Here is a 13,379-nt window from a genome sequence, read left to right as displayed (position 1 = left end):
CCATCCTGGAGATATTTTACGGCCGTTCTTACCTGTCTGCAGATGAAAAGTTAGGGGATCACAAAACCCATTAGATTTCAACCTCTGGAAGTCATGGGTGGCTCATATTAAGCCATCAACTAGTTTAGTCTGGAGTGAAATGATGGACAGACAAACAGTGCCATACCTTCAGGCATTAACATAGAATGTCCAAATGTTTAAAACTATCTTAGTGTTTGTCAAACCTGCTATGTGTGAAACATCTGAGCAATAGCAAAGTTGATTTTTATCTTCAATTTAAAACTACTGTTTTGATGCATGATGTTAGCTGATGACACCACATGAATGTTAACATTTTAAGGTTTGACCTTTTTTAAAAAAAATAATCAAAGTTAATCCAGCATCACATTATTCCGAGATCAATGATAGTCCGTAGCTTTGCCCACAGCAGGTCAGGAGGATTAACACACAGTCAAGAGGTAATTTCACTGGAGTAATTAGTTACTTACCACTATCCCTGCACACCAACATGGGGGAGGGGGTCAGATTAAAAGCTGCCAGGCAGTTGGTGGATGGCAGCGGGACAAGGAAAAGTGGTGAGCTGTCCGTCTGGGGACATGATGAGGAGTGACACTGTGTGCCAGCAGTGGCAGGCCTGCGAGAGGAGTCAGCGCTGATGCAGGATTTACACTCATCACACACTGAAGTGGCCTGCCATGGACTGCAATGATGACAATGACACAGACTGCTGGCCTGTCAGCTGCAGCTGTGGAGTGAAGGAATCTGTGTATGTGATGCAAGTGTAACATCAGTTACTAATGAGGGACTCTGGACAAATAAATAAATATGGGGCATGTGTGTACATGGATTTTTGCACATAGGTATGTGCGTGTATATGTGTGCGCATGCACACACACACACACACACACACACACACAAACATATATATATAAATATATATAAATCTAAATTATATAATTACTCATGTTGTCATTTGAAGCTTTTATTTTGGTGAGCTGTCACACTGGATCTACAAAAATTCAGAGTTGGCTTTGAATACAGGCATCCCCTCTCTTACAGCTTAAACTGGGTAATATCTCATAAATGATGGCTTGTAAGGCCGGTGTAATGATGAGGAATATGAAATACCAACAGGCATGTATCATCATAAGCATCATCCAGCTCGAGTGGCTGTGATAAAATATCCTGTAGGTCAGGACTGACTTATCAGATCTTGATTTGGGGGGAGGACATGTCTCGTAAACAATGACGAATGGCATCATGTGCCTTCATACATTATCCTCAGTTTCTGTCTTGAACTGAGTAAACCATTTATTTTTCCAGAAATTTTCTTCTAGGGTGAGTTTGCTGAAAGCACTCATCTGCAACAGCAGCTTGCTTCATATTGACACAGCTGCAGACAGAAGGTGCCACTGAGTACAGTCAAAACTTATGCAAGTGCGAGTTAAATTATTTTCTTTTTTATAAATGGATTTTCTTAACCGGACTTTTGATACTTTTGATAAATGTCATTTGACAGCATTTGGAGGGCTGCTAATCCTCATTTACAAACCAAACAACTAACTTCCAGAATTACAAGCCATAAAGATGTTTCTTCTCATCTACCTTTAAAGGTCATGCTCTGTATTAGATTTTTTTCCATTATGAGGCAACTCTATATGCTGGCACTGCAGTTCTACTAAATTAGTTGCCAGGCAGCTACTTCCAGGACAGGAAGACAGTGATTATTTAGTCTCTCAAGTCGAGGTTTAGTTATCACGATGGGCTGATTGTTAGCATACCTAACAAATTAAGGTTTTAGTAAAAGTTATCGGGTAAATGTTTTCTACTACTTTCAGGCCAGCTTTGGCCTCAGCAAAATAATCAGTGTTTTACGTTGCTTGGTATGTCACTAACACTTTGCTGTTGGCACATTGTGGGTGTGAATCCATTTATCAGTCTTTTCCCTTGTTGAAAACAGCCACCTGTCGGGTCAAAGAGTACATTTGCTTCCCAAAAATCTAAAACAATTAGTTAAAAGTTAAAAGCTTCAGAAAGCAGCAGAGTTGAACGTTGATCCTCTTACTTTAAATGTTATCGTGTGTTATATTATTAATAAATTACATACCGGTGAGTCATGTTTATTCAAAAGGAATAATTTCTACATTGTACTGCTCAACCACAGCGGCACGAGAAACACGGAAAATCAGATTCAGGTGAGTTGGAAGGAGAATTAGAGCTCACAGGCAGCGCTAGGTCCATTTCAATCTGTTACTGGTAGTTGCTGCAAATCAATAACTTCCTTGCAGGCCTGGCTTCAAGCTGCTGAAGTGTATGAAACTTCACACCTTGGGACCCAAAACTGTGCAAACAGCCTAAAGTAGCACTCCAGAAATGGACATTAATGGGTCTCAATGCTGAAAAGGTGGCAGAAAGTCATAGACTGTGCAAGAGAAATGATTTGAATTGCAAAGGAGATGTAATTACAAATCCAAATGTTTCAAGCATTCAAGACATTCCCTGCCAGTGTCACTGTCACTTCTTATTTATAATTCCTGCCTCTTTGCAATTCAAATCCTTTCCCCCCACACATGATACTCAACACTTAGTATTCTTCGGTTGAAGTGATCATATTTTTTCTTTTTTTGTGATGAGACAGAAACAGAGCGAGCGGGTGGAAATGACACTCCTCAGACACACACGCGAGCCATCTGGTCACATACAGTGCATATGTACTGATGAATACATGCATTAAAGATGAAAGGAGATTCATAGGTTTCTGCAGAAAATTGCTGTAACTCTGTGCTAGCTGCATATTCAGGCCAGAGATGGAACACCCAGCACAATCAACATGCTGTCAGTTCTCATTTATGCCCTGCAGCATTGTGCTGTTGATTCCACTACGTTAGAACCAGCGACTGTATATACAGTAATTAAACGAATAGAATTTCACTTACCAGAACTGGGGCACAGAGTTTTTTGGATGGGCTGCACCACGCAGCAATGCACATTATTTGTTAGACAACAGCATTAAAATGCTCCAAACACATCAACATGCCAGACACAGCAATAAAGGTGATCCAGTTCACTAACTCAAATTAGCCGAACTTAAACCAAGCAGACAGCTGTTGCCTATTTCAAACCTGCCACATGCCCAGTAATGCATGTTAAATTATTAGTTGTATTAGATGTGTGAGAAATTCCCTCACTGTTCCGCTGTCCTGAAAAGGATCTATTACCCAGAGCGAGAGAGGGACTTGGTCTTTACTATAATGTGCCTAGAAGCGACTGCTGGTACGATTTGCTATTATATAAAAAAAAAAATGAATAAAAAAAAAATGAATTGAATAGTTATGTTGCTAATGTCATGGCAAAAAAGTAGATTTTGTTCAAATCCATTATTTTTAGAATTGCATATGCTTGTAGTGGTAAAAACTATTTGTGAAAACAAGAGAGAACACACTTAGTTTCCAGTGAAACCCAGAATTTATTTCATAGTACTGGGATAGTGAGTTTTTTTAGGCAAATTAACCCATTCACGCTTTCATCGCTAAATGGTAAAGACAACTCTTTCACTAAGTGAAATCAACACCCAAATCTAACGCATGAATGTGTAGGCTACAGTAGAGCAAAACAGGCAAGCAAAATGCTGAGATTTATCTTACCGATACTCTTGAGACAAGAATGGTCAGACCGTGACTCTATAGAAAAAGTGCCACGTTTTCAAACACTTGGGTTCGATGGTCAAGCACATCAGTCACAGCCAGTGATTTATTGACTAAAGCTTGGGCTCTGCATTCACCTCAGGATTGTCACTGCTGTCCTTGCATCACTGAACGGCCACGGTGCAGCAGGATATCCTAGCCCAGGGCAAAAGCCTGGAGGGTTACTGGCCTCCCTCCTGGAGGCAATATAGACAAACGAGAAATGTCTTTTAAATTGCTCTACTTATCACTGTTACTTCCTCTCGCTCATTCAGTCAACTTCCGCTAACTCTGTTATGTACACACTCATTTATTCACACACACATTGACTGACTTTTTTACTTATAGCTTATTAACTACAAACTCAGTAACTTGTTCTTTACTTTAACTACCTGGACTTACATTCAGGATAGCAACATCACAATACAAGAAAAGTTAGAAGTTGGTGCCAATACTAGTAGAATTACTATCGTCAAGACCCCACGTACTTCAACATGAAGGCTAGCATAAATGGCTGAGTAGCCTGCTAATGTTGCAGTTATATTATGTTAGCTTAAGCATTTAATGTTAGCAATTACAAACATTGCTAATGTTTCAGCCTGTGGAACAATGTCAGCTGTCACAAAGAAAATGTTAATGTGTATTTCATTGCAAGAAGATTGAGATAACACTTTGGATGTTGCTACTGTCAACCTAAACTTAGTGAACTTCAATTGTTTGAGCAAATGTGGATGCTGGTCTTTTAAACGCTTCACCCTGAACGGCTCTTTCTTATGAATGACGTGAAAGACAGATATTTTGACACTTGTCACCATCTTCCATTTGCTGTTTTTTCTGTGCTTGTGGACCTTCTTCTAGCATGTAAAGATAGACTAGAACACTTGCTGCCCCTTTCAGTTCTCGAGGTACTGGCACCTCTGTACATATGTTGCCTACAGTTAAGCACGTTACCACATAAAAAAATTTGATATTTTGGTACTGAATGGTATCATAAGTATTTGTTCAGGTGCAGCAATAATGGCATCCTTTTGAGCAAAAACTCACAAGTTAACCATGAAATGTTAAGTAGTATAATTAAAGGCAACTACAACTGAAAAAACAGCAGCAAACTATTTGATAAAAGAAAATCTCATCTCTTTGGTGTCTACCCCTGCAGGTCGTTTCAGTGACACGTTGACTTATCTGTGTTTGTGTTCTAAAAACTAAAAGAGAAGAATACAAATGAATTGGCTTCAAAAGTAGCCATTCTTCCTAGAAACACAACAAAATGGGATCACAATCAGCTGTTGCTGTTGTTTTGGTTTATGGCAATGTAAATACAAGCTTTTAAGCCACTTGCAGAAACTTTATAGCAAACATTTTTCATTGGCACCCTGCGTGTCAGAGAATCTTCACCACGTCAAGGGCATTTGACACATTTCAGGAAATGGCTGCCCATTGCTAATTCAAGCTGCCTGGAGCCAGTCCACGGGGGATGTGGCTGGTTGTTCAGTATGCACCTCTACAGTGTTGCAGGGATTCATAGGGGCCGAAAGATGTGAAAACAGCATGAACAGAAGGCCAGGTCAAGTGTGTGTGTTCTCTCCAGGGTTTGCTATCTCTCATGGGGGTACAGTTTCATTTGTGGCTGTGAATAATGCAGCCTGGTTCCCTCGCTTTGCCAAAGGTCTCTCGATGGGGCATGCCTTGAGATAAGGTCTACATGCATTTACATTCATAGTGCTGCCTGCTTTACGTACGTGACTAGACACACTGGAAGAGGATAAGAATGAAAAAGACATGAAGACTGGAAATGTCCCGGTGGCCTCTAAGTGTTGATATGTTTCTGCGGCAGCATTATCTCACATGTAACCAGCTGGCGAAAAAACACTCAACTTGTCTTTTCAAATAAAGGAAAAGGACAAAATGCCTTTGAGGCGAAATCACATTTTGGAATTACTTCCATCTGTGACGTCTCTGTATGGACAGGCTGAAGAAATCATGCATATCAATGTGTGTTATTGAAGTTGTGATAAATTGATGAATTCTGTGCTGTAATTATGACTATCCTAATTAAATCAGTCATTTGAGCAGAACTTTCAGTCATTATTTTGTAACACTATTGAAAATTACGTAATTAAAGATGATTTGACAAGCGGAATAAAACTTCATATCCTTTTTGTTCATTTTACTTTGATTCTTAACAATAAAAAAACATATTACTGCAGACATAGAGGTAAAGATACTCACTTTTTGTGGTTATCTTAGAATTCTGAAATAAACTTGTGGGAGTACTATATCACTTTATCTCCATAGTGTATGACAGCATGCAACTAACCCCAAGGCTGACCTTCTATCCAGCATCACATAATGCCACAATAACTTTAGAGCAGAATGGGATTAATGATGAATGTGCTGTAGAGAGACAGAATCAGGGTTTGAACCAAAGTGTGCCATTGTGATAACGACCTCCATAAAACACAATATGCCCTATCACAACACTTCATCCGTATAGTTGCTACTATAAAATCAGGCAGAGGATTCACACTATATGCAACGTTTTTCCAATTTTTACATTTAAGTTTCAGTGGCTAATTTATATCAGGAGCGGAAGTACAAAATTGTTATTGGTGTTATCTGGGCATGAACATGTGTTACATGCTAGAACGTAACCTTTTCAATGGGAGAAATGTTTCATCACTCATCCAATCTTCAGTCTGAAGAACAGAATCAACCTTTGGGGAGTTCCTTACCTGCATTTGTTTGTAGCAATCTGTCACAAAAGCACATAATTTGTTCCCATTTCTTCTGTAACACAGTTCGACAGATATAAAATAGCACCAACAAGTTAATTCCCAAAAAGCTAAACTCTGTCAGCATGGTGTGCAGTGTGTCCTTAAAAACACTGAGGAAACTGGACAGGTGGAGGACAGAAGAAGATAAGGTAGGCCTCTGCAGCAGATCAGAAATCAGAAAGTCATGTCCTTAAGAAATAGGAAAATAAATCAGCAAAGACCTGAGCGATAAATCTGCCCTTTCACGTGATACTGTTTCCAGAAGCCTCGTCCAAAATGGTCTCAGTGGAAGGAAGGAACGAATTGGGAGAAAAGGCTGAGGCATGCAGAATTACACAAGAACATGACTGCAAATCAGTGGCAACAGGTAGGTAGTGATAATTCAAAACAAAAATCTTTGGTTCCAATTGTTGTCAATATATGCAGAGCAGGTCAGGAGAGAGGTACAACAGCATCTGCAAAACATGGTGGAGGCTCTAACACCATGTACTGCAGTGGTGTAACGGCAACACTGAAACAGCTTATGTTATTCATCTTCGTGACAATAATTCCCAACACACTGCCAATGCAGTAGAAACATACAATGGAACACTATCAGTCATGGATTGGCCTCCGCAGAGCCCAGACTTCAACATTACTGAAGCAGCGTGGGAACAAAGCTCTGTCTCCTTCTTAGGTATCTTTATGTCCCACAACAACAGCAGTGCTGTGTTGAAAAATTATAAAAACATTAAGTGACTGCACAATGCTTTCCAATTACTAACTGACAGCTAACCCTTGTACAGATCAAACGCACCTTGCCATGCTGCTATTTTAATCACCTTACCTAGAAACTACAGCAGGTTGTCCTGCTAAATACACTTGCTGAGTGCTATTCGACAACAACATGACAGCTACAGTTACATATTTGAATTTAATGAATGTTTTTGATGATATACAACTACTATTGGGTAACCCAGACGGTATCAGTGAAAAAAAACAAACAAATGCCTGGCTGTTTGATCTTCTTTGTACGACAAATGAAAAGATTTTCCTTTCTCACAAATTTTGCAGAACCAAGCTTATCACCAATTACGTTTGACCGGTTTTATTAACAGATGTTTTTTACCATTATGATATGTAGCTTGTGGAATAATGAATACATCGAATCCATCAGGTGTAATCTTGCATTTTAAAAGATGCTCTTAATAACTAGAAAAATCACAAGTTATAACATTCCTGTGCACAGGGCTACTTCCTGAACTCAAACTCCTTTAAGTAAATATAGTCATATATTTAACTGGCTTATACATGACTTATTCAAGCTGAAATTTGCTCCTACATCACGCAATCCTTATCTTATCTTTGAAATCTAGTCGAATCGACAAGTCTAACGTGGGTCTGCCTTGACAGTGATGAACAGTCAGGTAAAGACTGGGACAGTCGGAGCCCCGCAGGGAGGCGGGGGGAGAGCGTTTTATCTGAAAAGATTACTGAAGGCAGCCGTGGCCTCTCTCCTCAGCTGCCAGGGTGCCCTCGCTTTGATCCTAACTCCTTCTGAATGGTAATCACCTGAGAAAAGGTCCCAATTATCTCCCAGAAACTCTCAGATGTACAGTGTCGCTGTCGCTCTCCCACAGCCATGGATTAGACACAGACACAGAGATACAGACAGGGACAGACAGTCTTACATACTGTAGATTCAAGTAATAGCACACATACTTTATTGCTAAAAATTAACTGACTACATACATTCGCTAACCAGTGACCCAAAAGTTAAATAAATAGGTTCTTTTAAAAAAAATGTGTTTGCTTGTTGTCTTACTGGGACTAGAAGGAGTATTACATTTCATCTTTGTTCAGGAGGGAGAATACTTACATTAGGCTGAGCTTACTAGAAACACTTAAGCTCATTTTATTTACGTTTTCGCTTATTAGCTGCTGAACTATCCAAGAAAATAATTAAAGCAATGAAATTATTTTTAGAAAAACAAACTCCTATGCAAAAACACCCCCACACCTTCAGTTGTAAGACATAACTGTCTTCTCACATTGGAAGTATCTTCAACTGGACTGGACTATCAAGCTGTGCTGGGTTTACCCTGAAGGCAGGTGAAATATACTCCTCTGTGCCTAACCAGGAAATTTCATGTTGTTCTCAAATACAAATATTCTCATCAAAGCACAGTGGTTGAAAGCAAAGGCATGGCCAAGCTGATAGGTCTGATCGTGGGTCAGCAGATGGTTATGTCAGCAGGGGCTGGGAATACATACATAAAATACGGCATCTAATTTTGCAGAGGAGGTCCATAGATGGTGTCAGTGATAGTGGAGGAGAGCATGGTTGATTGAGATAAAAAACCTTCCCTTGCCTTTGAGGGCTGGCTGATTATGATAGGGTAGCAGATCAGAGAAGCTACAGAGAGTAAAATGGATGGGTGGAAGGCGAGATGGGTAGATAAATTGGCACGGCTGGGTAGGTGTGCAGAGACTAGATGGATAGTGTGTGGGCATGGATATAGCTGGGCAGTCACACTTTACATAACAGTACCTTTTCACCGCGGGATCTCAGGATGAGATAGAAACACAATTCCAGTGAGCAAGGAGCTGTGTGATCGGCCAGGTATTTCGCCGTCAATAAAATGTTTTCTTGACAAAACATTACAAATCTCTACACAGCCAAAGGACTCAGAAATATTCAGAGTTTCGCTGCACCATCTCCTGGTACATCGGGGACAAGACTTTTCCCTGAGTCACTTCTCGTAATGTGATTTTCGCCCTTGAAAATGCAATCGTGCCCTTAAAATAATGCTCGTAGTACACTAATCCCTCCAGTGCGCCTAAGTGCTCCAATGAGATTAAAAAAACCCACTGAATCGCTCATCTTTTTTTTAATGACTGTGTTAATTAGCCTAGATTTTTCAACAGCATCATGATATAAGCTGTAATGTATCATCATGTAAAATAAAATAAATGAACAATCATACTTTCACTTATGTGTGCAGTGTCTGAATGCTTGGTCCCAAATATAATAAATTATATTGTAAATTCAAAAAATATATAAGTTGTCTACCTGACTTAGAAACTGTTCATACTGTTTGCAGCACAAACAGTATGAATTTTGATATTAACATATACGTGCCATTTTTATGTTAATGCATGTTATGCATCTAAAACAAAGTTCCAAATATGTCAATGGGTATGGCAAAAAGTGCACAAAGCTAAGTTTCTTAAGTAACTTACCTTCTGAGATGAATTCTGGTACCTGTAAAGCTGACTGTCTGTTTATGTGTGAAATCCTGACAATATGAGCATTGCAACGTCCAAGAGAGCGCTTTGACTGCTAATAATTATTTTTGGTCGTTCTATAACTGACAAACATGTTTTGCCTCTATAAGAAGCTGTGTCTGATAGTGAATAAACTGTATTTAAGATATTGTTTTGTTTTATACAAATTATTTTTCTTCTAGCGAGTCAAAACCGCCCATTATTTTATATAAGAAAATGTCAGTTTCTCACCTTGCAGTTGAAAGTACATCTTTTGTAATGCCTTAAATTTACAGTAGAATCTGCTTTTAATTTCAAATTTATACTAAACTGGGAGCAACAGACTATTAGAAATCATTAAGGAACCACTAAGAATTTATTTCTGGACCTGAAGATAATTTAGTGTTGAAAAACTGTTTACACTGTATGAATAATTTATATTTTTGAATATCTTGATAAGGCTGTGTTTAGACTACACAAAAATACCTAGCAAAATACATGAAAACATTTACATAATTATGAGATGGAATTACTGAAATAAATGTCTAGCAGCCTTCCCAAAAGCTGCTGAATGAATGTATGTATAGTTTGTATAATGAATACATTATACAAACTATATAAACTATCACTGGAGTTTATCTGTTGAGTAGGTGGTGAGATGAGAGTGAAGACATTTCGGCCTCTGGGCAAATGAGTCATATAACACTCCAGTGTTCTACTCAAAGTTTTAGTGAACCAAGCCCTCAAATGTCATGCCAGGTCTCTCTTGGAAATGAGATTACTTTACATGGATAAATAAAGAACTAATAATAATAAATGTAAATAGATGAGTATGTATGTCTGAGTATGGTAACACAACAATGCACTAAAGCAGGTTTTCTGATCATGACTTATTGTTGATATTACAATTACCATATTACTACTTTAAAGGTTCACATGTCAACATTTTTCAAAAGATGACACTGAATTGTATGATAACAATGTACAAATTCTTTGTTTTAATTATCTTTAAATGTATAAAAAGGTCATCTAAAACCTCAGGTGCTTTAACTTTTCTATTCTAGTGTGACTAAAGTGACTAAATTGCTGGAGTTCCTTCTAGCGCAACAGATGATTTGATATCGTCGTCTTGGTGTTGATCCTGGAACAACATAGTAAATGTTGTTCCAGGATCAGCATTTGAAGTGACCAATCACATTCTTGTGAAGTTATTCTTTGGCGAGCCAAACCATCCGTGCATTTATGAAATTCCAACGTTGCAAGGACAATATTAATTCTGCTTAGCGTTTATTAAAGGGTTAGGGTCAGGGTCAGGGTCCATTGATCGGCGGACAGAGGCGGTTTCTCGCACCTTAAGTACAGTTTTTTGTTTTACGGCGTTTTTTCCCGAAGTCGCAAAAGTATGACATCACAACATTCTGATTGGTCACTTGCAATGTTGATCCTGGAACAACATTTACTATGTTGATCTGGGAACAACACCAACACGACGATATCAGATCGGGCCTACAGCGACTATGCACAGCACATTACGTATATTTTGTAAATAGACATATTTTTTAAGTTTTGCTTGTAATTAAAAACAGGCATAGACAGTTTATAACAACCTACACACAGTAAGTCTGAACCCAGTTCAAACTTTTTTAGAAACTTTAGTAAACTGATTGAGAAACTGAGGATTATAAATCATAAATCCAGCTATATTACAGCCGTCATGCAATTAGAGCACCTTGAAAATCCCCCTTGCTCGCATTACACTGAATACTAAGCAACGTAAGTGCTAGAGAGTGTACAGGTGTGAGAGATAGATGTCTGTCACTGATATAATGAACTGTCAGTTTGCCTTAAACATTCTGCAGTCATCGTCTTATGGGGTGGGCGGGTTCCCTGCGGAGGACGAGTGATGGTGCACAATCTGCATAGCTGGCAGCGCTGGCCTTGTTAGCTGTACCTGACGCCTCGGCTTCTCTATTGTAATTCCCTTCCCTTCAGATCAGCTCGTCTCTCCTGCGATTACACCGAGGGCTCGTAAGAATCCTTGGATTCTTATTTACATACCCATGATCATAAAGGCAAATAAAATATTCACAAAACACTCAGTGATCTTATGTTTATGCACAGAGGATCTCATATGCTGCAGATTTATATGTATGCACTTCGGGTAGCGCAAATCCACATATACGTGCTCGCACATTCATGTGACACAGACCAAGGGCCAGTAAGTCACCCAAGCACACACACAAGTTCTGTATTGTGTTCTTTTTATTTTTATCTTCTTTTGACTCCTGGATGCTCTTTTGTTGCAATTATAGTATTGATTTTTAGGTGTTGTAGGGAAACACTCTGTGAGATTCCTGTGTTGGTTACTTTTCCAACAAATAGATACATATGTGCTCGGTAAGCCGGGTTGCCGCTGTGTTACGCTTCTATTTTGCTGAACCCAGCTGTCTGAAACAGGGCACCCTGCCAGAGCACACCTGCCCTCTGAACCCCTGGACAGCAAGGCTAGCACCAATCACAGTCCCTCAGTGCATCATTAGTAAATGGAATGACCTTTACATCAAAATACAAACAACAACTTATTCAGGTCAAGTCCCCTTAAAGGCGTCTGCACTGCGTTGAATTAAAAGCATTGACAGGATGATGGATAATCCACATAAGCAAGCTGGCCCAGACTTAGTCTGCTAACCAGTGCTCTTTGCCTCTGGGTGGAGGTAGACTGCTGGCACGGAGATGCCCTATTTATACAGGAAACAGTGGAAGGAGAGTGAACAGAAACAAAAAGGGAAGGGCTGGATTTGATCACCTTGATGGCACTGAAAGCTGGGAAGGGTAGGTATTAATATGAAGAGGACAGTAAAGGCTGTGGTTTTAATAGAGATTTACCACCCCAGTAGAGCACCTGAGCCCCTCCAACAGCCCCAAATGAGCCTCTCTAATTGGACTGATTTGGCTGACCAGTGCAGCCTCTGCCAGCCTACAGCCCTGGAGGAAAGAGAAGAAAAGGGTTAAGGACGGAAGAGGAGGAGGAGATGGTGAATACGGAGGGAGAGCAGGAGCAGGAGATGCTGTCTGGCTGCAAATGAGCTCAAGTTACAAGAGCCGTTAGCCACCATGTTAAACTGTTCTTCTTATCTTAACTCCAGGAAATGGATCACTAAATTCCTTTGTTTAAATTGGATTCTGGGGCAAGAAATCATTACATGAGAAATGTCTCTCAAGAACAGTGCTGCTTTATCCTTAAGTCCTAACTTGGCGTGGAACTTATCTCCACAAGTGCTGTTGTCTGGGTTAGAAAACCTGTTGAGAGGCACTGATGCTTTGAAAGAGTTGTTTCAACTCTGCAGTGCAACTTTGTGAACATTTCATTTCCCTGTTTAACAAAGGTAAAAGATCATAATGCTCCACTGACAGCATCAAATTGGAAATCCTTTGTTCCTGTGAGAAATATTGCATCATGTTTCACTGAGATTTATTTCAGTTTCTCTGTTTTATTGTTATTTCAAATCAAATTAAATGACAGAGTAAGTCAATTAACCTATCTTGTCTAAAGATTCACTGCTTAAACCAACACCAGAACAGGTGCTGTATTATTGTAGGGTCTACCTTACAATATAAAGTGCCCTGAGGTGACTGTTATTGTGATTTGGTGCTGTACAAACAAAACTGAACTCAA

At 39.4% G+C, this 13,379-nt stretch overlaps 1 protein-coding gene across 1 annotated transcript in view; it reads right to left on the bottom strand.

The window, feature by feature from the left end:
- Positions 1-13,379, bottom strand: part of gfra4a (GDNF family receptor alpha 4a) — a 155,376-nt gene that overhangs the window by 83,301 nt on the left and 58,696 nt on the right. The window lies entirely within an intron of this gene.

Source organism: Neolamprologus multifasciatus, chromosome 19, assembly GCF_963576455.1.
Source record: "Neolamprologus multifasciatus chromosome 19, fNeoMul1.2, whole genome shotgun sequence".
Classification (NCBI taxonomy): Eukaryota; Metazoa; Chordata; class Actinopteri; order Cichliformes; family Cichlidae; genus Neolamprologus; species Neolamprologus multifasciatus.
This window is presented reverse-complemented; position numbering and strand designations above follow the sequence as displayed.